Source organism: Oryctolagus cuniculus, chromosome 19 (genome assembly GCF_964237555.1).
Source record: "Oryctolagus cuniculus chromosome 19, mOryCun1.1, whole genome shotgun sequence".
Classification (NCBI taxonomy): domain Eukaryota; kingdom Metazoa; phylum Chordata; class Mammalia; order Lagomorpha; family Leporidae; genus Oryctolagus; species Oryctolagus cuniculus.
In genome coordinates, this window is record NC_091450.1 from 55,888,218 (window position 1) to 55,913,911 (window position 25,694).

Sequence of the window (25,694 nt, forward strand, 5' to 3'; positions counted from 1 at the left end):
CTGTGGTGTTTTTTCTTGTTATATACTATGACTGTATTAAGTGGACTGTCTGCTTTTGATGGAGCCTTAGAGGCTTGAGATGGGTGTGGCCAGAGTGCTCTGTTTGGTTCTTCAGGGTTAAGGGTCTGCCAAAGGTGACACACCCAGGTTAGGCATGGTAAATCTCTCTCTCTCTCTGTCTCTCTCTCTCTTTCTTTTTTTTTTTTTTGATTCAGAAGGGAAGAATTTCCGCACAGCTGAGCGGAATATTAGGCAGTCAGCTTCTGATCTCTGGCTCCTGTGGGTTCAACATTCATCTGCTCTTTCCCAAGGATGACACCAAGACTCTGTGGTACCCCGACTGTGGGCTCAAATTCCCTTGCAGTCTCCCACCAGGTTGCCAAGGTTACCAAATTGTAGCGTCTCTGGCGAGTACTCACATAAACTCTGAGTTCTCTCACCCACCATCTCTTTTTTCACAATCTCAGTTCATTAGCTCCATGCATTCACTAGGTCCTAACCTTCTGTTATTTCACCCCCCCAGAGTCAGGTTTTTCTGGTTGGCTGATGGCGGGCACTGCTTTAAGTATGTCCAAAATGACGCCTGCTCTTTGTCTTGCTTGCTTTTTAGAGGTGAGCGGAGAGAGAGAGACTTGTGTCCATACTGGTCCCCCCTTTTTTTTCCTCTCTCCTCTAGTTAGCCTGATGAACTTTCCCCCACAAGACTTCAAGCCCTTAATGAGAAACCACTACAGATTTTTTGGTTTGTTTGGGGGATTTATTTGTTTATTTGAAAGTCAGAGTATCAGAGAGGGAGGGAGAGACAGAGATGTTTCATCCACTGGCTATAAGAAGCCAGGAGCCGGGGGCCCCACGTTGTCTCCCCACAAGGGTGACAGAGGCCCAAACAATCGACCCACCCTCAACAGCCATTCCTTAGGCCTCTAAAAGGGTGCTGGATCAGAAGTGGAGCAGCCAGGGCAGGCACTGTTCCCCACAATGGATTCCAGCGCTGCTGGTGGCCCTACCCACTACACCACAACACTGGTATCTGGCCTCACTGTTTTTGACCATACTTGTAAGAACAGTCTTCTGAGAAGTGCACGGCTGCCCCATCTCAGTTTATTTTTTATAAATGATGAGAGATATGGATCTAATTCCATTCTTCTACACGAATACATCGAGCTTTGCCAGCACCGTTTGTTGAAGAGATTATCCTTACACTGATGAAAGGTCTGAACCCTTTTGTCAAAAATCAGGTGGCCATAAGTATTTAGATTAACTTAGGGATTCTCTGTTTCGCTCCATTGGTATGTATCAGTTTTTTTATTGCCAGGCACATGGTGTTTTAATTAGTACACTTTTTTAGTACGCTGTGAAGTCAGGTATTGTGATGTCTCCAGCTTGATTTTTATTTCTTCAGGATCACCTTAGTGGTTCTGGATCTTCTGTGGTTCTGTATGAATTGGAGGGTTGTTTTTTCTAATTCTGTAAAGAATGTCATTGGTATTCTGTAGATTTCTTTCCATGAAATAGATATTTTAATGATACACATTCTGCCAATCCACAAGTAAGGAATATCTTTCCTTTTTTTGTGTGTGTCCTTGATTATTCTTTGGTCAGTGTTTGATAATTTTTATTGTAGAGCTCTTTCACTTATTTGATTAAATTTATTCCTAAATATACTGATTTTTGTTCCCTCTTAACATTGCATTTGCTGTGTCCCATACATTTTGTTATGTTGTACTGTTATCTTCAATCATTTCCAGAAATTTCTTGATTTCCATTTTGATTTCTCCTACGACCCACCATTCATTCAGGAGCATGTTCCTCGGTCTCCATGTGTTTGCATATGTTCTGGAGTTTCTTGAGTTGTTGATTTCCCGTTTCCTTGCATTTTGGTCATAGAAGATGGGTGAAATGATTTCAGTCATTGAGTTTACTAGGCTTGCTTCTGGCCTATCATATGTTGTGTCCTAGTGAATGTTCCAGGGACTGATGAGAAGAATGTGTATTCTGCTAGTGTGAGATGAAAAGTTCTGAGTTAGGACTTCAAACAGGGCAGCCTGTTCCCCAGGACACAGTGATGAGTGACTGCGTCATCTATAATTGTGACATAATGAAAGGGCTAGGAAACGACCAAGAGAAGACAGTTCAGGTGTTCTTGTAAGATACCGTTTTTTAGTTAAGAGATCCAAATTCCATGCATTTCATAAATGCAATTTAGATACACGGTGATAGTCCCAACCCTCCCTCCCTGTCTGTGGCACAACACATTGCACACTTGGTTGTCTGACTCCAGGCAGCAGCCCCGGAACTGACCAGGCCAGGATGCTGGGTGGGTATCTGTCGTTCAGTAGCCGTGACCATGGGCAGTTTGGCAGAGCTGTGCACCATGTGGGAGTGGCTGGGTGTTAGCACGGGAGGTGTAGAGAGCTCCACACTGCCCTGAGCTTCTGGTGGGCTGGATTGGGAGCAACAATGCCCTTGGAGTGCTCCTGATGATGGTGAGCACAGGAAAGGCATGTCAGGCTGGGGCTCAGGCTGCAGCCCGTGGTTCTTCAAGGTAGTGTGGCCTCTTCCGCTGACACTGTGTATTCTTGGAGGAAGGGGCAGGTGTTAGTTGGATGGTGCTTGCATAGTAGGCCTCGGGGAGAAGTAGGCGATGTCTGTGGGAGTGGTGTCGAGGTTGAGGCCAGCTGGCAGTGGCATTGGCGGTAGTGTTACGGTAGGCTTGGAGAGTGCATGAGGGATTTGCTGCGTTTAAGCTTACGGACAGAGAGATGCCCAGGGCCTGCCTCAAAGGATTTGGGAACTGGGGCTTCCCAGTGGCATTCTCCCCCGAAATCTGCAGGTTCAGAGGCAGTGGGGGTGGGCGGTGGCTCAGCCATGAGGAAACCGAGAAGCAGATGCCTGCCTCCCCTCCTGCCTCCCAGAGGACACGGATGTGAAATTAACCCAGAGTAGACTAGTGTTCTCTAGTAATTTGATGATACTGAGTTTTAGATTTCGTTCCTTGAAGTGTTTTTAGTTGCTTTTTTTTTTGACAGGCAGAGTGGACAATGAGAGAGAGATAGAAAGGTCTTCCTTTTCCGTTGGTTCATCCTCCAATGGCCACTGCAGTCGGCGCATTGTGGCCAGCGCACCACACTGATCTGAAACCAGGAGCCAGGAGCCAGGTGCTTCTCCTGGTCTCCCATGTGAGTGCAGGGCCCAAGGATCCGGGCCATCCTCCACTGCACTCCTGGGCCACAGCAAAGATCTGGCCTGGAAGAGGGGCAACCGGGACAGAATCCGGTGCCCCGACCGGGATTAGAAACCGGTGAGGTGCGCCGCAGGTAGACGATTAGCCTATTGAGCCACAGCGCCAGCCATTTAGTTGCTTTTTGTATAGGTGTAAGGTATGGGTCTTCTTTCAGAGTTCTGCATATCTGTGCAGTTTTCTCAGGACCATTTTTTGAAGAAACTGTCCCTTGTACCTGGGATTGATCTTCGGCTCCTTCTTGACAGATAGATTAGTTGTAGATATGTGTGTGTTATTTCAGATGTTTCTTTTCTGTTCCTTTGTTCTGTATGTCAGTTTTTTTACTATACCAAGCTGTTTTGATTGTAACTGTCCTGTTCTGTGTCTTGCAATCTGTTATTGCGATGCTTCGAGTTTTGTCAATGTTGTGTAAGGTTGCTTTCTCTATTCAGATGTTCTGTGTTTTCATATGAATTTTAGCATTGTTTTCTCTCCATCTGGGCAAAATGCTATTAGACCTTTGCTTAGGATCCCATTTTGTCTGTAAATTGCTTATGGTAGAATGGATATTTGCATTATGTTAATTTTGCCAGTGAATCAGTATGAACGATTTTTCCATTTTTGTGTGTCTTCTTCCATTTCTTTAATGTTTTGTAACTTTTTTGGCTGGTGCCGCGGCTCACTAGGCTAATCCTCTGCCTAGCGGCACCAGCACACCGGGTTCTAGTCCCGGTCGGGGTGCCGGATTCTGTCCCGGTTACCCCTCTTCCAGGCCAGCTCTCTGCTGTGGCCAGGGAGTGCAGTGGAGGATGGCCCAAGTGCTTGGGCCCTGCACCCCATGGGAGACCAGGAAAAGCACCTGGCTCCTGGCTCCTGCCATTGGATCAACGCGGTGCGCCGGCCGCAGCATGCCAGCTGTGGCGGCCATTGGAGGGTGAACCAACAGCAAAGGAAGACCTTTCTCTCTGTCTCTCTCTCTCTCTCACTGTCCACTCTGCCTGTCAAAAAAAAAACTTTTTTGCAGACATTTTCATGGATATGGAACTGGACACCGAGTTGACGCTGAATTTCAGCTGCTGGGTAATCTTCCATTTCTGGAACCTCCTTGGCTTCCTGGTAAAACCCAGTTGTGCCTTCACCCTGGACAGGAGCAGCTGGTTAGTACATGTGGCTGTGTCCTGTTGATGGCAGCCCTTGGGCCCAAAGGGGAGCGGAGGGAATGGAAGGGAACCCTGTTCCTGCAGTTGGGCTGGCCAGGCTGAGAACAAGGTGGACTTCCAACCTTTGGGATGGAGGGTCAAGTCGGGGAGCCCTATATACATGTAGAGACAGAAATGTGGAGGCCTAGCATTCCTAGAATTGAGTGGGGGCCACAGAGACAGAGGTGAATAAGATGTTGGTGAATGAGTTCCCTGGTTCTTTGTAGTTTATTAAGGGCCATAGAACATGCTAAGAAGGGAAGACTGGTTGTCCAGCCAGTGGGAGGGAGACCTGGAAGGAGAACTGCATGTGTTGACTCAGAGTACAAAACATAAGATGTATGGTTTTGGGAGACATGGTAGTAGTTGTTTGGGTTTTAGAGTTTCAAGCTAAGGACAATGGGATTGTAAGTACTTCATGCAGCGGCAGTAGAGGGTTAGATTCAATGGAAGAACCTAGGGCATGCAAGGTTTTGGGAGCTGAAAACAGGTTATTTCTGTATGTCACTATCCTGTGATAGGGAATATGGAAGGATTGTATGGAGAAAGGCAGGCGACTTTTAGGAGAATTGTAATAGGGAGGAGCCGGTAGGTCTACATGTAAGTACTAGTGGAGGCCGGCGCCGAGGCTCACTATGCTGATCCTCCGCCTTGCGACTCCAGCACACCGGGATCTAGTCCTGTTTGGGGTGCCAGATTCTGTCCTGGTTGCCCCTCTTCCAGGCCAGCTCTCTGCTGGGGCCTGGGAGTGCAGTGGAGGATGGCCCAAGTGCTTGGGCCCTGCACCTGTATGGGAGACCAGGAGTAGCACCTGGCTCCTGCCTCGGATGAGCGCGGTGCGCCGGCCACAGCACGCCAGCCACGGTGGCCATTGGAGGGTTAACCAACGGCAAAAGGAAGACATTTCTCTCTGTCTCTCTCTCTCACTGTCCACTCTGCCTGTCAAAAAAAAGAAAAGAAAAGGAAAAAAAGAACTAGTGGAGCATCAGAGTGTTAGACCCGGGACAGGGCCTGGGGAGCAACCTTAGGAAAAGTGAGGGAAAGGGTATCAGGAGGCAGGCCGAGGGAACTTGCAGGAGGGACCTGGGAATGTGTGCTGATTTAATCATGAAATTCGACCAAAGTCTACAGAGTACCAAGAGTTGGAGAGGATCTTATCTGAAATAAAATAAGGGTTAATAGGGGGCTTGGGTACATGGAGAACCTGATTTCGCCTGGGAATGAAGTTTGTGGCTTGTAGTCAGCTTATAGAAGTCAGAATTATAGCAGAGGACTTTTTCTTGGTAAATGTGTTTTTTTTCTTTTTTTTTTTTTGCTTTCAAAGTAGTGTCTGTGATGTACCCACATTTGTTCTAGTTATTTAAGGTATTGCAGAGAGCGTCATGAGGGTTTTTGAAAAAGTTTGTGGAAAGAGGGATTTGTAAGGTTGTTTCACTGTGTGAGAGTGCGCACGCGTGTGTGTGTGTGTGTGTATGTATAGTATTATGCTTACGCATTCATCTGATGAAAATTTCTTGTTTTCGCTGCCGTGAAGCATACTGCAATAAATATTGTGGTGTACGTATCTCTCTGATACAATATGTTCATGTGTTTTGGGTTATAGCCAATTGATGGGTTGCTCCATCATATGGCAAGTCTATTTCTGGTTTCTTAAAAATCTCCATACCATTTTCCACAGCAGCTGCACCAATTTACATTTCCACCACCAGTGTGTAAGTGTTCTTCTTGTCCCACATCTTCCTCATCATTGTGACTCTCTGATCTTTGGGTTTTAGCCAGTATGTACGTGTGAGCTGATATCCCATTGTGGTTTGGATTTGCATTTCCCTCATAGGTTATGATGTTGGGCATTTCTTCCTGTATTTGTTGGACATCTGTATATCTATGGGGAACTTTCTGTTGAGTTCCTTTGGCCATTTTATATCTGGATTGGTTGTGTTTTTCTTGCTGCTATTTTTTTCTAAGTTGCAGATGTATTCTTGATATTAATCCTTTGTCAGATAGGTAGCTGACAGATATCTTCTGCTCATTCTGTTGTATGTCTCTTCCATCTGTGATGACTTCCTTTGCTGTGCAAAGCTTTTAATTTCATTTAATCCCATTTGTTTAGTTTTGATTTTTCTGCTGGTCTTTGAGGGTCTTTTGCAAGGGCCATTGCCTATTCCAGTGCCTTCGAGCTTTTCTTTGTATTACCTTCAAAAAGCTTCATAGTCTCGGGTTATAGATTTAGGTCTCTGATCCGTTTTGAGTTGATTTTCCTATTTTATGGGAGTTATGAATCTAATTTCGATGTTCTACACAGATACATCCATTTTTGCCAACAGCATTTGTTGAAGAGTTTTTCCTTACTCCAGTGGATAGGTCTGAATCCTAAAAATCTGGTGTTGTACATATTTGGATTAATATTGGAGCTCACCTTGTTTTCTTCCATTGGTCTGTGTGTCACTTTTTCTGCAAGTGCTTTGATATTTTGTTTAGTGTAGATTTGTAGAATACTTTGAATCAGATGTTGTGAGGCATCTAGGCTAATTTTGTTTTGTCTTTTTTCTCAGGAACACCTCATCTATTCTGGATCTTGTGTGATTTTGTATGAATTTTCGGTTTGTTTTATGTAATTCTGTAAAGAATGTCATCGGTGTTTGGATACAAATTTAATTGAATCTTTAGGTAGCTTTAGGTGGGTTAGAGATTTTAATTATACTGATTCTTCAAATCCACCAAAAGGGATATCTTTCCATTTTTTGTGTCCTTGGTGATTTCTTTCATCAGTGTATGGCGATTTTCATGATAGAGCTCTTTGGCTTCTTTGGTTACATTTAGTCTTAAACATTTGATTTCTGTTGTTATTATCTTTGGGATTTTTTTGATTGCTGTGTCAGTGAGTTCATCATTAAGGAATAAACACTGCTGCTTACACAGTATGCTTATTTGTAACCTGTGACTTCACTTAATTGTTTCACCGGTTCTAGCAGTGTGTTTGGTGGATTGTTTTCATTTTTTCTCGTACCATAGCATGTCACCTGCAAGCATTTAGAATTTCAGTTTCTCTTTTATAATCTAGGTGCTATTTCTTCCTTTCTACTCCTTTCTTTCTCTTGTGAAAATTTACAGTACTGCATTCTGTCAGAGTGGTAAAAGGGGACATCCTTGTGTTACATGTTTGACAAAAATGCTTTCACTTTTTGCCCATCCAGCATGCCATTGGCTTCGAATTGTCATACATAGCCTTTATGATTTTGATACCTACTCCTTTTATACCTACTTTGTGGCGGTTTTTTTTTTTTTTCTTAATAATGAATGGGATTGAATCTTTTCAGGTTATTTTTCTGTATCTAATGAGATGATAATGTGTTTTTTTTAAAAAAAGCTTTATTGCATTTTTGCAAGAATTACAGAGAGAGAAACATTGTGAGAACAGGTGAGCAAGAGAGAGAGGGAGAGAGAGAGAGGTGTTATAGGCTGCAGCGGTATGGTAGGCTTGGAGAGTGCAGGAGGGATTTGCTGCATTTAAGCTTATGGGACAGAGATGCCCAGGGCATCTACCCAGCAGCATTCTCCCCCCAAATCTGCAGGTTTGGAGGCACGGGGGGGCAGCAGATCTATTGTGAGGAAGCCAAGAAGTGGATGTCTGTCTACTCTGCTCCCTCCCACAGAGCACGGATGTGAAACTCACCCAGAGTGGACGCTGAAGCTCAGCTGCCGGGTGTTCTTCCAGTTCTGGAGACTGCACAGCTTCCTGCTCAATGTCAGCTGGACCTTCTTCTGGGAGAGAAGCAACTGGTGAGCATATGTGGCCCCCTTAGTTGTGTCCATGTCCTGAGTGCACAAGGGGAAGGGAAGGGATAGCCCGTTCCCAGGGGTTGGGCGGCCCAGGCTGACACGATGTAGACTTCCACCCTGTGGCAGGGAGGGTCATGTGGGGTAGCCCCACAGGCATGGGGAGAAATGCAGGGGCCTGGTGGGCTTCAGCAGAGTGTGAGAGCATGGAAACAGGAGTGGGTAGTATGTTGGAGAATGAGTTCCCCAGGGCTCTGCAGAGCACTAGGGGCCAAAAAACATGGTAATAGGGGAATACTTGGGTATGCAGGAAATGGGAGGGAGACCTGGAGGACAAGTGTGTGCTGTTGAGTCAGAGTACAAAACCCAAGAAGTCTGGTTTGGAGAGATGTGTTAATAAAAGTTTGGGTTTTAGATTTCGGGGCTAAGAATGATGGGATTGGAAGTAAATTGTGTGGTGTGATTGGATTGTTAGATGCCATGGAAGAACCTGGGGCATGCAATGTGTTGGGAGCTGAAATCAGGTAATTTCTGTATATCGCCATCCTGGATATAGACAGGGAAATGGAAGGAATGTATGGAGGTGGTCAGGTGACTTTCAGTAGAGTTGTAATAGGGAGGAGCTGGTAGGTCTACTAGTAGAACTGGTGGAGTCTCCAAGTGTTAGATCTGGGACAGACCTTAGGAAAAGTGAGGGTAAGAAAATGGTGAGGGGTATAGTGTGGTCTTTCTTAGGGACTGTGGTATGAGTGCACGGTTAATTAGGAAACTTCAACAAAAGTCTCCGGAATACCAGGGATGGAGAGAGGCTTATGTGAGAGAAAACTGGATTGGTGTTGTGCTTAGGAAGACAAGAACCTGATCTAGCCTGGATTGAAATTTGTGGCTTGAGGTCAGCTTATAGAATCTGAATTTGGGCAGAGGACTCTCTCTTGGTAAAGGTGTATTTCTTTGTCTTTCAAAGATGTTTCTGTTATGTGCCAGCATTTGTTCTAGTTATTTAATGTAATGCAGGGGCCAACATGAGGTACTTTGAAAAGTTTGTGGAAAGAAGTGATTGTGAGTTTGCTTTCAAGACATTTTGATGAACTGCACACAGCTTTGTCGTGGTGCATGTTTTCCATATCCTTCTAGGCAGCTCTGTGTGAAAGCTTCTGCTTTCATGGAGTTTTTGTTCCCATTGCTGTTTGGGGGCTGGGGATGACTTAGTCCTGCAGGACTTTACCAGGTAGGAGTTCTTGAAATATCTTCCCCTTATGTTGCAATGTATACTTTCTTTTTTTTTTTTTTTTTTTTTTTGACAGGCAGAGTGGACAGTGAGAGAGAGAGACAGAGAGAAAGGTCTTCCTTTGCCGTTGGTTCACCCTCCAATGGCCGCCGCGGCCGGCGCACTGCGGCCGGCGCACCGCGCTGATCCGATGGCAGGAGCCAGGAGCCAGGTGCTTTTCCTGGTCTCCCATGGGGTGCAGGGCCCAAGCACCTGGGCCATCCTCCACTGCACTCCCGGGCCACAGCAGAGGGCTGGCCTGGAAGAGGGGCAACCGGGACAGAATCCGGCGCCCCGACCGGGACTAGAACCCGGTGTGCCGGCGCCGCTAGGCGGAGGATTAGCCTAGTGAGCCGCGGGCAATGTATACTTTCTAGTACTTGCTATTCCTCATTTGATTTTTTCCATCTCTGATATTTCCTTTATTTTATGATCTGTCAAACCATGTCTTTTTGTTTCACACTGTCACATTGTTTAGGAATGCAAATTCTTCCTTATGTTTTACTTTATAGGATGTGTCATTCTTTACAATGCAGTGTTATTTTTGAGTCACACTTATTCTGAATTATATAGCCTTTATACTCTTATTTTTTAGGTTATTTCTACAGAAAGATTTGCAAGCTTACATTTTTATGAAAGTCAGGATTTTCCATGTACAGAATTTTATGAATGTGCAAATTTTATGTATTTAATTTTCCTGAAATGTGAGTGCTTACCTGTTTTATATAAATTTCTATTAAAGATTGATGTTGTCTCCAGTGGATGTATTTGGTTTTTTATTTTTTTATTTTTGACAGGCAGAGTGGACAGTGAGAGAGAGAGACAGAGAGAAAGGTCTTTCTTTTGCTGTTGGTTCACCCTCCAATGGCCGCTGCGGCTGGCGTGCTGTGGCCGGCGCGTCATGCTGCTCCGAAGGCAGGAGCCGGGTGCTTCTCCTGGTCTCCCATGAGGTGCAGGGCCCAAGGACTTGGGCTATCCTCCACTCACTCCTGGGCCATAGCAGAGAACTGGCCTGGAACAGGGGCAACTGGGACAGAATCTGGCGACCCAACCGGTACAAGAACCCGGTGTGCCGGCACCTCAAGGTGGAGGATTAGCCAATTGAATCACGGCGCTGACTTGTATTTGTTTTTTTTGTTTTTTATTTTTTTATTTTTTTTATTTTTTGACAGGCAGAGTGGACAGTGAGAGAGAGAGAGACAAAGAGAAAGGTCTTCCTTTGCCATTGGTTCACCCTCCAATGGCTGCCGCGGCCAGCGCGCTGCGGCCGGCGCACTGCGCTGATCCGATGGCAGGAGCCAGGAGCCAGGTGCTTTTCCTGGTCTCCCATGGGGTGCAGGGCCCAAGCACCTGGGCCATCCTCCACTGCACTCCCTGGCCACAGCAGAGAGCTGGCCTGGAAGAGGGGTAACCGGGACAGAATCCAGCACCCCAACCGGGACTAGAACCTGGTGTGCCGGCGCCGCTAGGCAGAGGATTAGCCTAGTGAGCTGCGGCGCCGGCCTGTATTTGTTTTTTAGGCTAAAATAATTGTTGGGTATATTTTATAGAATAATTCTAAGAATAAACGACATTCCCTTTTTTTTTTTTTTTGACAGAGTGGACAGTGAGAGAGAGAGAGAGAGACAGAGAGAAAGGTCTTCCTTTGCCTGGTTCACCCTCCAGAGGCCGCCGCAGCCAGTGCACTGCGGCTGGCACATTGCACTGATCCGAAGGTAGGAGCCAGGTGCTTCTCCTGGTCTCCCGTGGGTTGCAAGGTCCAAGCACTTGGGCCATCCACCACTGCACTCCTGGGCCATAGCAGAGAGCTGGCCTGGAAGAGGGGCAATGGGACAGAATCCAGCACCCCGACCAGGACTAGAACCCAGTGTGCTGGTGCCCCTAGGCGGAGGATTAGCCTGTTGAACCATGACGCCGGCTGACATTCCCTTTTCTGCTCTGCTTTCAAAACTGTCTTTCCCAGTGTACCTCTTCCTTTCTTTCTCCCTTTGTTCCTCCCTTCCTTACTTCCTTCCTTTCATCCATTTTTGGATGGTTTTTATATTTGCATTTTAGTAAAAGGCTAAGTGCTTTACCAAATAAGAAGTTCAGTAACCAAAAAGTAGGGTTGAGCCAATATTTGGCATCCCATACAGGTGCTGGTTCAAATCTCATTTACTCCACTTCTTTTTTTTCAAGATCTATTTATTTATTTCAAAGACAGTGTTATAAAGAGGCAGAGGTAGAGAGAGCGAGTAAGAGGTCTTCCATCCACTGGGTCACTCCCTGGAAGGCCACAGCTACCGGAGGTGCACTGATCCAAAGTCAGGGGCCAGGAGCTTGCTCAGGGTCTTCCTACACAGTTGTAGGGGCCCAAGGACTTGGGCCATCTTCTACTGTTTTCCCAGGCTATAGCAGAGAGATGGATCAGAAGTTGAAAAGCTTGGACTTGAACTGGCACCCATATGGGATGCCGGCACTGCAGCAGGTGGCCTTACTCATTATGCCACAGCACGGGTCTCTACTCCATTTCTGATCCAGCTCCATGCTAAAGCACCAAAGCATCAGAGGACAGCCCAAGTGCTTGTGACTTAGGAGCCATGTGGGTCACCTGGAAAAAGCTCCTGGCTCCTGTCATCATCTTGGTGCAGTCCTGGCTGTTTTGGCCCTTTGAGAAGTGAACCAGCAGATGGAAGATCTATCCCTCTTTCTCTCTCTCTGTATGTAACAGTGTCTTTGTAATAAACAAAGTAAATCTCATAAAATTAAGGGAAGAACAGAAACCCTAGTTTATAGGGAATATAAGCAACAAGTATAATCAGTGGAATGAAAAAATGACCATTTTTCCCATACACCCTAAATTTAAAGTAATCACAGATCATTACAACTATACTAATGCTACATTCTTTTTTCTTTTCAAAATTTTTTTTAAGATTTACTTTTACTTACTTAAAAGACAGAATTACTGAAAGAGGTGTAGAGGTAGAGAGAGTGGTCTTCCCTTTGCTGGTTCATTCCCCAAATGGCCACAATGGCTATAAATGAGCCGATCCAAAGTTATGAACCAGGAGCTTCTTGCGGGTCTCCCACGTGGGTTCAGGGCCCCAGGACTTGGGCCATCTTCTACTGCTTTCCCAGGCCATAACAGAGAGCTACATCAGAAGAGGAGCATTGGGGTCTAGAACCTGTGCCCATGTGGGATGCTCACCTTTCAAGCCTGGGATTTAACACACTGCCACACAGCCCCTACCCCTTCAATTGTTTTTAAAATGAATGAAAAGAGAACATATTTCATGCATTGTGTAGGTACAGTTCTAAGAATAAACCCAGAATTTCCTCTCTTCCCCTTTCCCCTCCTTCCTTTGCTCTTTTCATCTATTTTTCATGATATGATTATAATCCATGTAATATTCAGGGTAACCATAATATTCATAGGAAAAAGGTACAAAGAATAAAGTTCTACTGGAGCAGTATGATCTTTTATTTTAGGAAATTAATTTTTAAAAAAAAAAACATTAGTTTTCTTGAGATGTATTGTTACAGAGAGAGGGAGGCGTAGAGTTAGAGGTCTTCCATAAATATGGGTTCATTCCACAGATGGCCACAATGTCTGGAGGTGGCCCAGTGCAAAGCCAGGAACCAAGAGTTTCTTCCATCTTTCCCGCTATGTTGCAGGGGCCCAAGCCTTTGGGCCATCTTCCATTGCTTTCTCAGGCCATCAGCAAGGAAGAGGATTGGAAGTGGAGCAGCTGGACTTAAACTGGTGCCCATATGGGATGCCGGCACTACAATGGATGCTTAACCTACTATGCCATAATTCCAGATCCAGTATTCTGTTCTGAACCATTGTTTTGTCCAGTTTTCAAACAAAGTTTTATAGGAGTATATTTGCGACAGTAGTGATACACATTCACATTTATATTTCTTTTTTTGTGTTTTGATTTTTTTTTCAAAAAGTTAACTTTCACATGTAAGGTAATACATGTGGGTATTTTTCTTTTTCTGGCTGATTTCTCTAAGATGAAGTCCTCCAGTAACTCCATTTTGATCCACTTGATAAAATTTCATTATTTTTAAGTCCTGAATAACATTTGATCGTCAATCTATACCATGTTTTCCTTATGCATTCATCTGATGATAGAAATCTTTGTTTAATCTTTATAAATAAATCCATGTTTATTCCTTGTGATTGCTGTGAACCATATTGCAATCCACATGGTGGTGGAGGTATCTCTTTGATAGAATAATGTTCATTTCTTTTGGGTGTAGACCCAGTGGTGGGATTGCTGAAGCATATGGCTGGTTTGTTTCTGTTTTTTTTAAAGATCTGTTTATTAGAGAGGCAGAGTTACAGACAGAGGGAAAGACAGATAGAAAGGTCCTTCATCAGCTGGTTCACACTTGAAATGGCTGTAGTGGCCCAAGCTGTGCCAGGCCAAACTTGGGAGCCAGGAGTCCCTACCCATGTACCCACGGTTCTGCATGGGCATGCAGATGTCCAAGCTCTTGGACCATCCTCCACTCCTTTATGCAGGCCATCAGCAGGGAGCTGAATTGGAAGTGGGGCAGTTGAGACTTGAATCGATGAATATATGGGGTACTTGTGCTGCAGGTGAAGGTTTAGGCTGCTATCCACAGTGCCAGCCCCTCCTTTCCTTTTCTGTAGTGTCTTCTTCCAGTGTAAATTGAAATAGTAAAGCTTTATATTTATACGTGCCATCAACACTTAGGCAAAGCAAAGTATGGGCTGGGGATAAAGTCAACATTTTTTGAAAATTTGAAATTTTTGAAAATTTTTATTCATTTATTTGAGAGAATGGGAATTAGAGAAAGAATCTCATCCACTGATTGAATTCTGAGATACCTGAAATAGCCAAGGCTGCACTGGTGCCAGGAGCTGTTTTTCTCTCCTGGTCTCCCAAGCACTTGGGCCATCCTCCACTGCCCTCTAGGGCCACAGTAGAGAGCTGGACTGGAAGAGGAGCAACCGGGACTAGTACCCGGCACCCCAACTGGGACTAGAACCCAGGGTGCCGGCGCTGCAGGCGGAGGATTAGCCAAGTGAGCCACAGTGCCAGACTACTTCTTTGTAATCTTATGATCAATTTTTTGAATTCCATTTCTTTCAATTCTTCTATCTCATCATCTTCACAATCTAGCATTGAAGTGTCATGTTCTTTGTTTTAAGCTTTGATTATTATTTATTTGAAAGTCAGCACTACTGAGAGAGAAGGAGAGGCAGAGAGAGAGAGAGGTCTTCTGTCAGCTGCTCATTACCATGTTGTCTGCAATGGCCGGAGCTATGCCGATCTGCAGCCAGGAGCCAGGAGCTTCTTCTGGGGATCTCCCATGTGGCTGCAGGGGCCCAAGGACTTTGACCATATTGCACTGCTTTTCCAGGCCAGAGCAGAGAGCTGGATTGGAAGCAGCACAGTCAGAACTCAAACCAGTATCCATATGGGATGTTGGCACTGCAAATGCAGCTTTACCCACTGTATCACAGTGCTGGCCCCAAAGTATCACATTCTTTTGGTGACATTATGTTGTCTTCCTATTCTTGTTTCTAGAATTGGTGCATTTATTGTTTGGCATTTGTGGAGATACTTGTTGGTTTCCACTTTCTCTTTTTTTGGGGGTGTGTGGCAACTTTTATCTTTGGACTATGACTGTGAAGATAGTGGAAAGTCTACTTTTCAGTGAAAATCTAGAGGCTTATAGTGGGTTTGGCCAAAGAGCTCTGTTCAGTTCTCCAGGGATAAGGGCATGCGCAAGTTTGTGTTACATTTATTCGCTCTGTCCCAAGGGTCACACAAAGGATCTGTGCATTCCTCAGTGTAAGATCAGTTTCCCTAACAGTATCTCTAACAGGTAACCAGGAAACCCTGAGCATATGGAGTCTCCCATTGTAACTGCTCAAAGTCCTAGCCACACTGTGAGTCCTCCCACACACCCTGAGTTTTTTCCCTGTCCAAGTACAGACGCCTCACACAGTCACAAGCTGTCGGCCCCCTGTTAGTTCTCCCCAGCAGAATCAAGAGTCTCCACTTGGCTGATTGATGGGTAGAGACACGAGCTGGCTCACCTGTGATGTATATCCAAAATCACACCCCTCTACTGACATGTTACAGGATGCTGTTGTAAAGTTATTGGGGAGAGAGAAACGTGTCCATCCCATTCTTTTTCTTTTTTTCCTGTAGTTTGTCTAGTACAGTATCTCCCATGGGGCTCCAAGCCTGGTTCCCTCTAGACTCTTCCTGCAGCTTTTTCAGCAGTGGCTGGTCTGCTGTGGTCTGGTCTCACTTCACTTTCCAGTGCTGGTCCATAGGCTCTTGGCTGGGTAGGCTGGAGTCCTGAGCCATGGGCGTCCATGCCTGCCACGTAGGTCCACCCTGTCTCTCTAATTTTGGTAGACTTTCCTCTGCCGTTTTCTCCCTAACTCTTCCCTGAGACTACCCTTTCCACATTTTTTAAACTATAATCTCCTGGGCTACAGCAGTAAGCTCCTCCCTGCTCTGCCATATTGGGACCGCCTATGGGTTCTAATAGTCTCTGAGTGGAGTCTTTGGATCCTCTATATACATAATCATGGCATCTGCAAATAGGGATAGTTTGACTTCCTTCTTCCTGATTTCTACCCCTTTGATTTCTTTTATTGCATAATGACGCTTGCTCAAACATACAGGACTGTATTGAATAGCAGTGATGTGAGAGGGAAGCAACCGTTTTCTGGTTCCAGATCTTAGTGGGAATGGTTACGACTTTTCCCATTCAGTAAGATGCTGGCCATTGGTTTGTTATAAATTGTCTTGCTTGTGTTGAGGAAAGCTCGTTCTATACCTGATTTGCTTCAGGTTTTCATCATGAAAGGGTGTTGTATTTTATCAAATGCTTTCCATGCTAATGATGAGATAATCATATGTTTTTTGTTCTTCAGTTTGTTAATGTGGTGTATCACATTGATTTGGGAATGTTGATAATCGCTGTACCAGGGATAAGACCCCCTTTGTCCAGATGAATGATCATTTCTTATATGTTGTTGTATTGAATTGGCTAGTATTTTGATGATGATTTTTTTTGTGTGCTTATCAGGGACATTTGTGTGTAATTTCTCTGTTGTATCCTTTTCTGATTTAGGAATTAAGGTGATGCTGTCTTCATGGAAGGAGTTTGGAAGGCTTCCCTCTCAGTTGTTTTGAATAGCTTGAGAAGAATTGGTTTTAGTTCTTCTTTGAATGTCTAATAGAATTCAGCAGTGGAACTGTCCAATCCTAGGTTTTTCTTTGTTGGGAGTATCTTCATTACTGATTCAATTTCTTTTTTGTTTATTGGTATGGTTGCTTTTTTGTGTGTTCCTGTGTCAATTTTGGTGGGTTGTGTGTGTCCAGGAATGTTTTTCTTCTAGGTTTCCTGATTTGTTGAGCTATAGCTCTTTGTAGTAATTCCTGATGAGAAGTCAGCTGTGAGTCTAATTGGAGATACTCTGATAGTAATCTGATATTTTTCTTTAGCACATTTTGGAGTCTTCTTTATGTTTTACTGTGGAGCATTTGACCACAATATGTTGTAGAGAAGGTCTTTTCTGGTCATGTGTATTAGGAGTGCTGTATGGCTGGCGCCATGGCTCAGTAGGCTAATCCTCCCATTGTGGCACCGGCACCCTGTGTTCTAGTCCTGGTCAGTGCTCCGGATTCTGTGCCATTTGCTCTTCTTCCAGTCCAGCTCTCTGCTGTGGCCCGGGAGTGCAGTGGAGGGTGGCCGAAGTGCTTGGGCCCTGCACCCGCATGGGAGACCAGGGGAAGGAACTGGCTCCTGGCTTCAGATAAGCATGGTGCCTCATCTGCAGTGCGCTGGCTGCAGTGGCCATTATTGGGTGAACCAATGGAAGAAGGAAGACCTATCTCTCTGTCTCTCTCTCTCACTGTCCACTCTGCCTGACAAAAAAAAAAAAAAGAGTGCTGTGTGTTTCCTGTACTTGGACATCACTTTCTTTCTCCAAATTTGGGAAGTTTTCTGTAATTATTTCACTAAAAGGCCTTCTAATCCAATCTCCCTCTCCATGCCTTCAGTAACCCCTAAGACTCTATATATTGGTCATTTGATAGTATCCCATAAATCTCCAACCCTATTTTACATTTTTCTAATTTCTTCTTCTTTTTCTTTGACTCTTAATTTTACAGAGATTTGCCTTATGGAGTCTGTTGTTAAGGCTTTCCATCGCATTTTTTAAATTTGATCTATTGTACTCTTCATTTCTAATATTTAATTTTGATTTTTCTTTCAAATCTCAATTTCATGGGAAAATTTTCATGCATATCAGTTACGGATTTATTTAATTTGTGGTTTTGCTTCTGATTACTTCTGAGTAAGCCTACAGTTAATTTTTTGAAATATATTCCCTGAATTTTATGAATTTCTTCACCTTCCAATATTGCAGTGTTGTGTTTTTTTTTCGGGGGCATCATGTTATTTTCTTTATTCTTGTTTCTTGAATTTCTGCATTTTATATTTATGCATTTGTGGAGATACTTAATTTTTTCCCTCTGATGGCTTTTATTATTGGACTGTGTCTCTGTGAATTAGTGGAGTGTCTGCTGTTTCAATGAATACCCAGAGGTGTGTGCTGCTTGTGACTAGGCAGCTCTGGTCACTGCTCCAGGGTGGGACCAGTGTCCAGGGTAACACCCATATTGGGCATGTTAGATCTCCTCTTGTCCTCTTGTTAATAGAAAAGAGGATATGGTCACTGCTGTTGGTATAATCACACCCTCACTCCTCTTTTCCAAGGTGAGACTAACCCAGGTGTTAGCCCTCAGTGGGTACTATTCTCTTCTGTGGTTCTGCATGAATGGCACAAAGGATCTGTGCAGTGTTCAGTGTGAGCACAGATCCTGCTGCAGTGACCCACCCCAGGCAGCCAGGGTGCTGAGCTTGTGGAGCTACACACAGTAATCTCCCAGAAATGCAGCTACACCTTGCACCCTCTCCTGCATGCATGGGTTCCCACAGTCTCAGTACCAGGGCTCCCATAGACACAGGGTGCAGAAGATCCACACCACCCCACTAACCTGTTCTGTCCATGGAGAAGCTGAGAACCAGTTGCCTAGGGGTGCTCCACTTAGGCAGTTTGAGCTCCAGAGCCTGCATTATGTTGAGAGGCTAAGGCTCGTGATAGTCATAGGTGCATTTGCAGCCCCCTGTCAGTCTTTCCAGCCAGACTGAAAGTCGTTGGGGAACACAGATTTTTCCCTGTGGTGAAATCCCTGGTCATACATGTCCACAAGAGCTACTGGCCACAGCACTGCTTGTTTCACAATCATGCCTTCTCCCTGCCAGTTTATGGACACTTAGAAGAGTCCCTGCAGCTAGTGATGATGTCGGAATGGCTCCTTCTCCCTGCCTGTTGCTGGGTGTGTGCCCCTGGGCTGTTGCTACTTGAGACAAGATGGCGCCTTTTCCCTGACTGTTGCTGGGAGCCTGCACGAGAGCTGCTGCAGCTACTAGCTACTTACATCCAAAATGGTGCCTGCCCTCTCTGAGCTGCTAGTCAGGGTCTGTTGTGAGGGGATGGGGAGAATTGCTCTCTTTTCTGCTGGGGTAGAGGATACCCTGTTACTCACAGGGTCCATGACACATCCAAGACAGTCTGCTAGGCTGTCTCTGCAGCTATTTCAGCAGTGGCATGGGCCACTGCAGTGTGATCTCACCTTGTTCTTCAGAGCCGGCACTTTCTCCAGCTCTCACCTGCTGCGTCTTGTGTTGTATCAGTGCTTGTTGCAGCTTCCACACAGATCCACAGCATCTCTCCTCCTCTTACAGAATCTCCACTCTCCCCTGGGAATGCACTTTCTCTGCCTTTTTTCCTATTTTATCCTAGCTTATAGCAGTCCTCCTTTTCCCTATTCCTCTGTATGGAATCCCCTCTGAGAATTATCTTGTTTTTTTTTTTAATCTTCTCAAAATTTTTGAGCATGTGTTGAAATGTAATACTCTGTGTCTTGTTATTTAGGAGCAGAGATGCTGGGAGCTGACTAGATCATGAGGGCAAATCTGAGAATGCTGTCACTGCCCTTATTTTTTAAAAAAGGTTTTATTTCCTTATTTGAGAGGCAGAGTTACAGACAGAGAGAGGGAGAAACAGAGAGAAAGTGTTCCTTCTGCTGGTTCACTCCCCAAATGGCCACAATGGCCAGAGCTGAATCAATCTGAAGCCAGGAGCCAGGAGTTTATTCCAGGTCTCCCAGGTGGGTGCAGGGGCCCAAGGACTTGGGTCAACTTCGACTGGTTTCCTAGGCCAGAGAAGAGAGTTGGATCAGAAGTGGAGCAGCTGGTACTCAAACCCGTGCCAATGTGGGATGCCAGGCCTGAAGGTGGCTTTACCCACTATGCCACAGCACCCTTTTAAGAATGGCTTGATGGAGCAGCTTGTTTATACCTTTGCAGTTCTGCCATATGACGGTGCACGGACATTAGCCACCGAAGCTTCACCAGACACCGCGTCCCCTAACACTGTGACCTTGGAGTGACCAGCCTCCAAAAGAGTGAGTAATAAATCCCTGTTGTTTATAAACTTCCCAGTGTAATGTGTTTTCTTACAGCATCCAAAATGGACTAAGATGGAGTAATAATCTGAAAAGTTTAGAAATGCGTGGGCATTGAGGCACAGCAGGTTAAACTGGCATTTGGGTTGTCAGCATCCTGCATCAACCTGCCTGTTGTGAGTCCCAGCTCCTCCATTTCCAATTCAGTTTCTTGGTAATTCCTCGGGAGGCAACAAACAATGGCCCAAGTGCATAGTTCCTGCCACCGACATTGGAGACAGAGATGTAGTTCCTGGCTCCTGGCTTCTGCCTGGCCCAGTCCTGGCTTTTGGGGGCATTTGTGGAGTAAGTCAGTCATGAGGTGGAGGCTCTCTCTTTGTGTCTCTGTCACTCTGCCTGGCAAATGAACCCATAAACCTTATGAAAAACATCGTTGATGATATGACTTTGGTAAATGCTTTTTGAAGTAAGAAGTTTAAAAAGTAAAACATGGGGCTGGCACTGTGGTATCACGTACAAGCTCTGGTTCAAATCCTGGCTGTTCTACCTCTGATCCATCTCCCTGCTAATGCACCTGGGATAGTAGCAGAGGATAGCTCAAGTGCTTGGGAGAGGGAGAGGGGGAAGGGGCAAGGGGCAAGGGGCAAGGGGCAAGGGGCTCCTGGCCTCATCCTGGCTTCATCCTGGCTGAACCCTGGCTGAACCCTGGCTGTTGTGGCCATTTGTGGAGTGAAGTGAGCAGATGGAAGATCTCTTTTCCTGTCTCTCCCTCTCTGTATGTAACTGTTCCTTTCAAGTAAATACAGTAAATAAAGTAAATCTTTTTTTAAAAAAAAAAGGGTAAAAGAAACAGAAGCCCTAGTTTAGTGGGAAATAAGCAACAGGTATGAACAGTTCAATGGAAAATGACCATTTACCCATATAGCATAAATTTTAAAGTAATCACAGATCATTAAAACTATACTAGTGTAATGTTCTTTATTTTTAAATTATTTTTAAAATAAATTTTCATGAATTTCATAGGTGCTGTTCCAGGAAGACAGCCACATTCTTCTCTCCCCCGTCCTCTCCCTCCCTTGTCTCTCTTCTTTTCATTATTTTTATGAGGTATAGTTTTAATCCACTTTATTATTCACAGTCTTAATTCACCACTAATCATAGTATTCAACAAGGAAAGGTAGGAAGACCACGGTTCCACAAGAGTAGTATAATTGTCTTAACCATAGGTTTGACAAGGTTATAAAACAAAGTTTTGAGCAATAGTGATATACAAAAGCATTCTTTATGATTTTGTGTTTTGATTTTAAAAATGTTAGCTTCCACATATAAGAGAAGACATGTGATATTTGTATTTCTCTGGCTGATTTCACTAACTGATGTCCTCAGTTACATCCAGTGTTGTTATTTTTTTTTTTGACAGGCAGAGTCAGACAGAGAGAGAGACAGAGAAAGAGTTATAGACAGTGAGAGCGAGAGAGAGAAAGGTCTTCCTTCCATTGGTTCACTCCCCTAAGGGCCGCTACGGCCGGCGCTGTGCCGATCTGAAGCCAGGAACCTGTGTGCTTCCTCCCTGTCTTCCATGAGGGTGCAGGGACCCAAGCACTTAGGCCATCCTCCGCTGCCCTCCTGGGCCTCAGCAGAGAGCTGGAATGGAAGAGAAGAAACCGGCACTAGTACCCGGTGCCCCAACTGGGACTAGAACATGGGGTGCCGGCGCCACAGGCGGAGGATTAGCCAAGTGAGCCTTGGCACCGACCAAGTGTTGCTATGTTTTATACCTGAATAAAACTTCCATTATAGATATATACCATATTTTTCTTATGCATTATCTTGCTGTGTCTGTTGTGAACAGTGCTGCAAAAAACATGGTGGTGGAGGTATCTCTTTGATACATGATGCTAATACCTTATATGTATAAACCCAGTGGGATTTCAGGATCATATGACAAATTCCTTCTGGTTTCTTAAGAAATCTGCATACTATTTTCCACGGTCCTTGAACGAATTACATTCCCACAGATGGTGTACCAGAGTTCCCCTTTTTTCATATCCTCTCATCATTTGTTATTCTATATCGTGGATTTTAACAATTAAGAAAAGGCGGTTATTTATCATTGCAGTTTTGATTTGTATTTCCCTGTTGGCTAGCGGTGTAGAGCATTTTTTCCAAGATTTGTTAGACATTTGTATTTCCTTAGAGAACTGTTTGTTGAGTTCCTTTGGCCACTTTTTAACTGGTTGTTGGTTTTCTGTTGTTCTTGCTCTCTTTTTTAAGTTGCTGATGTACTCTGATGATTAATTCTTTATCAGATAGTTAGCTTACAAATATTTTTCCTGATTCTGTTGATGATTTCCTTTGCTGTGCAGAAGCTTTTGACTTGCATATAATGCCATTTGTTTAGTTTTGATTTTGTTGCCTGTGCTTTGAGGGTCTTGTCTAAGAAGTCATCCCCTCTCCAGTGTCTTGGAGCATTTCTTCTGCAGTTGCTTCCAAAAGCTTCATAGTCTCAGTTCTTAAATTTTGGTCTCTGACCTATCTTTGTTCTGTTTATTAAATAAATAGATTCTTTCCCTTGATCAATTAATGCTCGTCAGCACATTTTTTAGAGGAAAGTGGCTTGATGAATGCATCAAATAAATATATACAAGATCATTCTACTTTGCTATTTCATAAAAATTGGTTTTATTGCTGTACATAATTTTCATCAACCATGTAGGAAATGCATCCATAACAAAATCCCTTGTGATGTTACTTTATCATTGCTAAAGGCAATGTGACTTTGGTAAAGAATAAAGGAGTTTTACAAAAATTCATTGCATGTTCAAAATCTCTACTTCATGCATTTAATGTATTTTAGAGGAAGACACATAGTTATCAGAGTACATGACTTCTGCCAAGAGAACTTTCCAATTTACATTCCTCTTCTTTTGTTTTACTAGTTGAACTTCCAAATATTTTGTTTCTTAAATTTTATTAGTAGATCATGTTTCCTAAATAGAAATACCTGAAATAGACAGGCATTAAGACCAGATTCAATTTATAGCAGAAACGTTAGATTTCAGTCTCTTTCAAGCAAATATATTTCATACATCCATGTAACCACCCATTCAGTTTCATTGTCTACAACACTAGTGGGTAAAATACGCTGCAGCCAAAATAATATATTTGAGATTTTAAGAATTTGAATGTCAGACTTCCACTCTCCAGGCAAAAAATTAGATGTGAATTCCCTCAAGAAAATGACCAAGGTAGGAGGAAAGATAACAAGATAACAATACTGCAGACTTCCCAAGGAAATAGTCTGCCTGCCTTGTCCTGGCAAACCTAAGGCAGCTCAGCAGCAGTCCAAGAGAAAATGTTCATTGCAGACTGGGGAACGAGGAGTCTCACACTCTGTGGAATGGGGAATCTCACACAGATCTGATTGAATGGTTTGTCTGCCTCACGTGGACTGCCCTTAACGAGAAACCACTACAGAGTTTTTGGTTTGTTTGGGGATTTGTTCGTTTATTTGAAAGTCAGAGTTACAGAGAGGGAGGGAGAGACAGAGATTTTTTTTTTAACTTTTATTTAATGAATATAAATTTCCAAAGTACTGCTTATGGATTACAATGCCTTCCCCCCCATATCGTCTCTCCCACCCGCATCCCTCCCCTTTCCCACTCCCTCTTCCCTTCCATTCACATGAGGATTCATTTTCGATTCTCTTTATATACAGAAGATCAGTTTAGCATACATTAAGTAAAGATTTCAACAGTTTGCTCCCACACAAACATAAAGTGAAAAATAATAGATGATTTTTTAAATGATGGTGAAATCAGATCAGACCTATTGTCATGTTTAATCCCAGTGAGAGTCAAGTTGGGAATTGATAATTTCTTCTTCTTTTTTTTTTTTTTTTACAGAAGATCAGTTTAGTATACATTAAGTAAAGATTTCAACAGTTTGCACCCCCATAGAAACACAAAGCGAAATATACTGTTTGAGTACTCATTATAGCATTAAGAGACAGAGATCTTTCATCCACTGGTTATAAGAAGCCAGGAGCCAGGGGCCCCATGTTGTCTCCCCACAAGGGTGACAGAGGCCCAAACAATCGACCCATCCTCAACAGCTGTTCCCCAGCCCTCTAAAAGGGTGCTGGATTAGAAGTGGAGCAGCCAGGGCAGGAATTGGTCTGATCAATGGATGCCTGCGCCACTGGTGGCCCTACCCACTACACCACAGCACTGGTATCTGGCCTCACTGTTTTTGACCATACTTGTAAGAACAGTCTTCTGAGAAGTGCATGGCTGCCCCATCTCAGTTGATTTTTATAAATGATGAGAGATATGGATCTAATTCCATTCTTCTACACAAATACATCGAGCTTTGCCAGCACCGTTTGTTGAAGAGATTATCCTTACACCCATGAATGGTCTGAACCCTTTTGTCAAAAATCAGGTGGCGGCCGGCGCCGCGGCTCAATAGGCTAATCCTCCGCCTAGCGGCGCCGGCACACCGGGTTCTAGTCCCGGTCGGGGCGCCGGATTCTGTCCCGGTTGCCTCTCTTCCAGGCCAGCCCTCTGCTGTGGCCAGGGAGTGCAGTGGAGGATGGCCCAGGTGCTTGGGCCCTGCACCCCATGGGAGACCAGGAAAAGCACCTGGCTCCTGGCTCCTGCCATCGGATCAGCGCGGTGCGCCGGCCGCAGCGCGGCGGCCATTGGAGGGTGAACCAACGGCAAAAGGAAGACCTTTCTCTCTGTCTCTCTCTCTCACTGTCCACTCTGCCTGTCAAAAAAAAAAAAAAAATCAGGTGGCTATATGTATTTACATTAACTTTGGGATTCTCTGTTTCGCTCCATTGGTATGTCTCAGTTTTTTTATTGCCAGTCACATGATGTTTTAATTAGTGTAGCTTTTTAGTATGCTGTGAAGTCAGGTATTGTGATGTCTCCAGCTTGATTTTTATTTACTCAGGATCACCTTAGCAATTCTGGATCTTCTGTGGTTCTGTATGAATTTGAGTTTGTTTTTTCTAATTCTGTAAAGAATGTCATTGGTATTCTGTAGATTTCTTTATGAGATAGACATTTTAATGACTTAGATTCTTCCAATCCACAAAAAAAGGAATACCTTTCCAGTTTTGTGTCCTTGATTATTCTTTGGTCAGTGTTTTATAATTTTCATTATAAAGATCTTTCATTCATTTGATTAAATTTATTCCTAAATATGCTAATTTTTGTGGTTATTGTGAATTGGATTTTTGTTGCTCTCTTTGTCAGTGAGGCCATCGTTAATATGTAAAAAGGCAGCTATTTTTGTCTATTTATTTGTATGTAACCTTTACTGAATTGGATTATCAGTTGAAGCAGCATTTTGGTGGAATGTTTGTGTTCTTCCAGGAACAACATCATGGTTTTTTTTTTTGTTGTTTTTTTTTTGTTTTTTTTTGACAGGCAGAGTGGACAGTGAGAGAGAGAGACAGAGAGAAAGGTCTTCCTTTGCCATTGGTTCACCCTCCAATGGCCGCCGTGGCCAGTGCGCTGCGACTGGCGCACCGCGCTGATCCGATGGCAGGAGCCAGGAGCCAGGTGCTTTTCCTGGTCTCCCATGGGGTGCAGGGCCCAAGCACCTGGGCCATCCTCCACTGCACTCCCTGGCCACAGCAGAGAGCTGGCTTGGAAGAGGGGCAACCGGGACAGAATCCGGCACCCCGACTGGGACTAGAA

The 25,694-nt window shown here is 44.3% G+C and overlaps 1 protein-coding gene and 1 pseudogene across 29 annotated transcripts in view; both read left to right on the forward strand.

The window, feature by feature from the left end:
* The window catches only part of LOC127489004 (trafficking protein particle complex subunit 9-like), a 279,821-nt gene that overhangs the window by 208,963 nt on the left and 45,164 nt on the right, over nt 1-25,694 (forward strand). For 24 of the 29 annotated variants that reach the window (XM_070063885.1, XM_070063876.1, XM_070063875.1 and 21 more), the window contains 2 exons: nt 8,076-8,202; nt 19,886-19,983. The exons of 4 other annotated variants lie outside the window; for them this stretch is intronic. The gene's annotated coding sequence lies outside the window, so the exon portion shown is untranslated. Of the gene's footprint in view, nt 1-4,247; nt 4,381-8,075; nt 8,203-19,885; nt 19,984-25,694 lie in introns of all 29 variants that reach the window. One more of the 29 variants, XM_070063854.1, reaches the window with a different exon arrangement.
* Nucleotides 1-25,694, forward strand: part of LOC127486030 (potassium/sodium hyperpolarization-activated cyclic nucleotide-gated channel 2-like) — a 100,013-nt pseudogene that overhangs the window by 20,865 nt on the left and 53,454 nt on the right.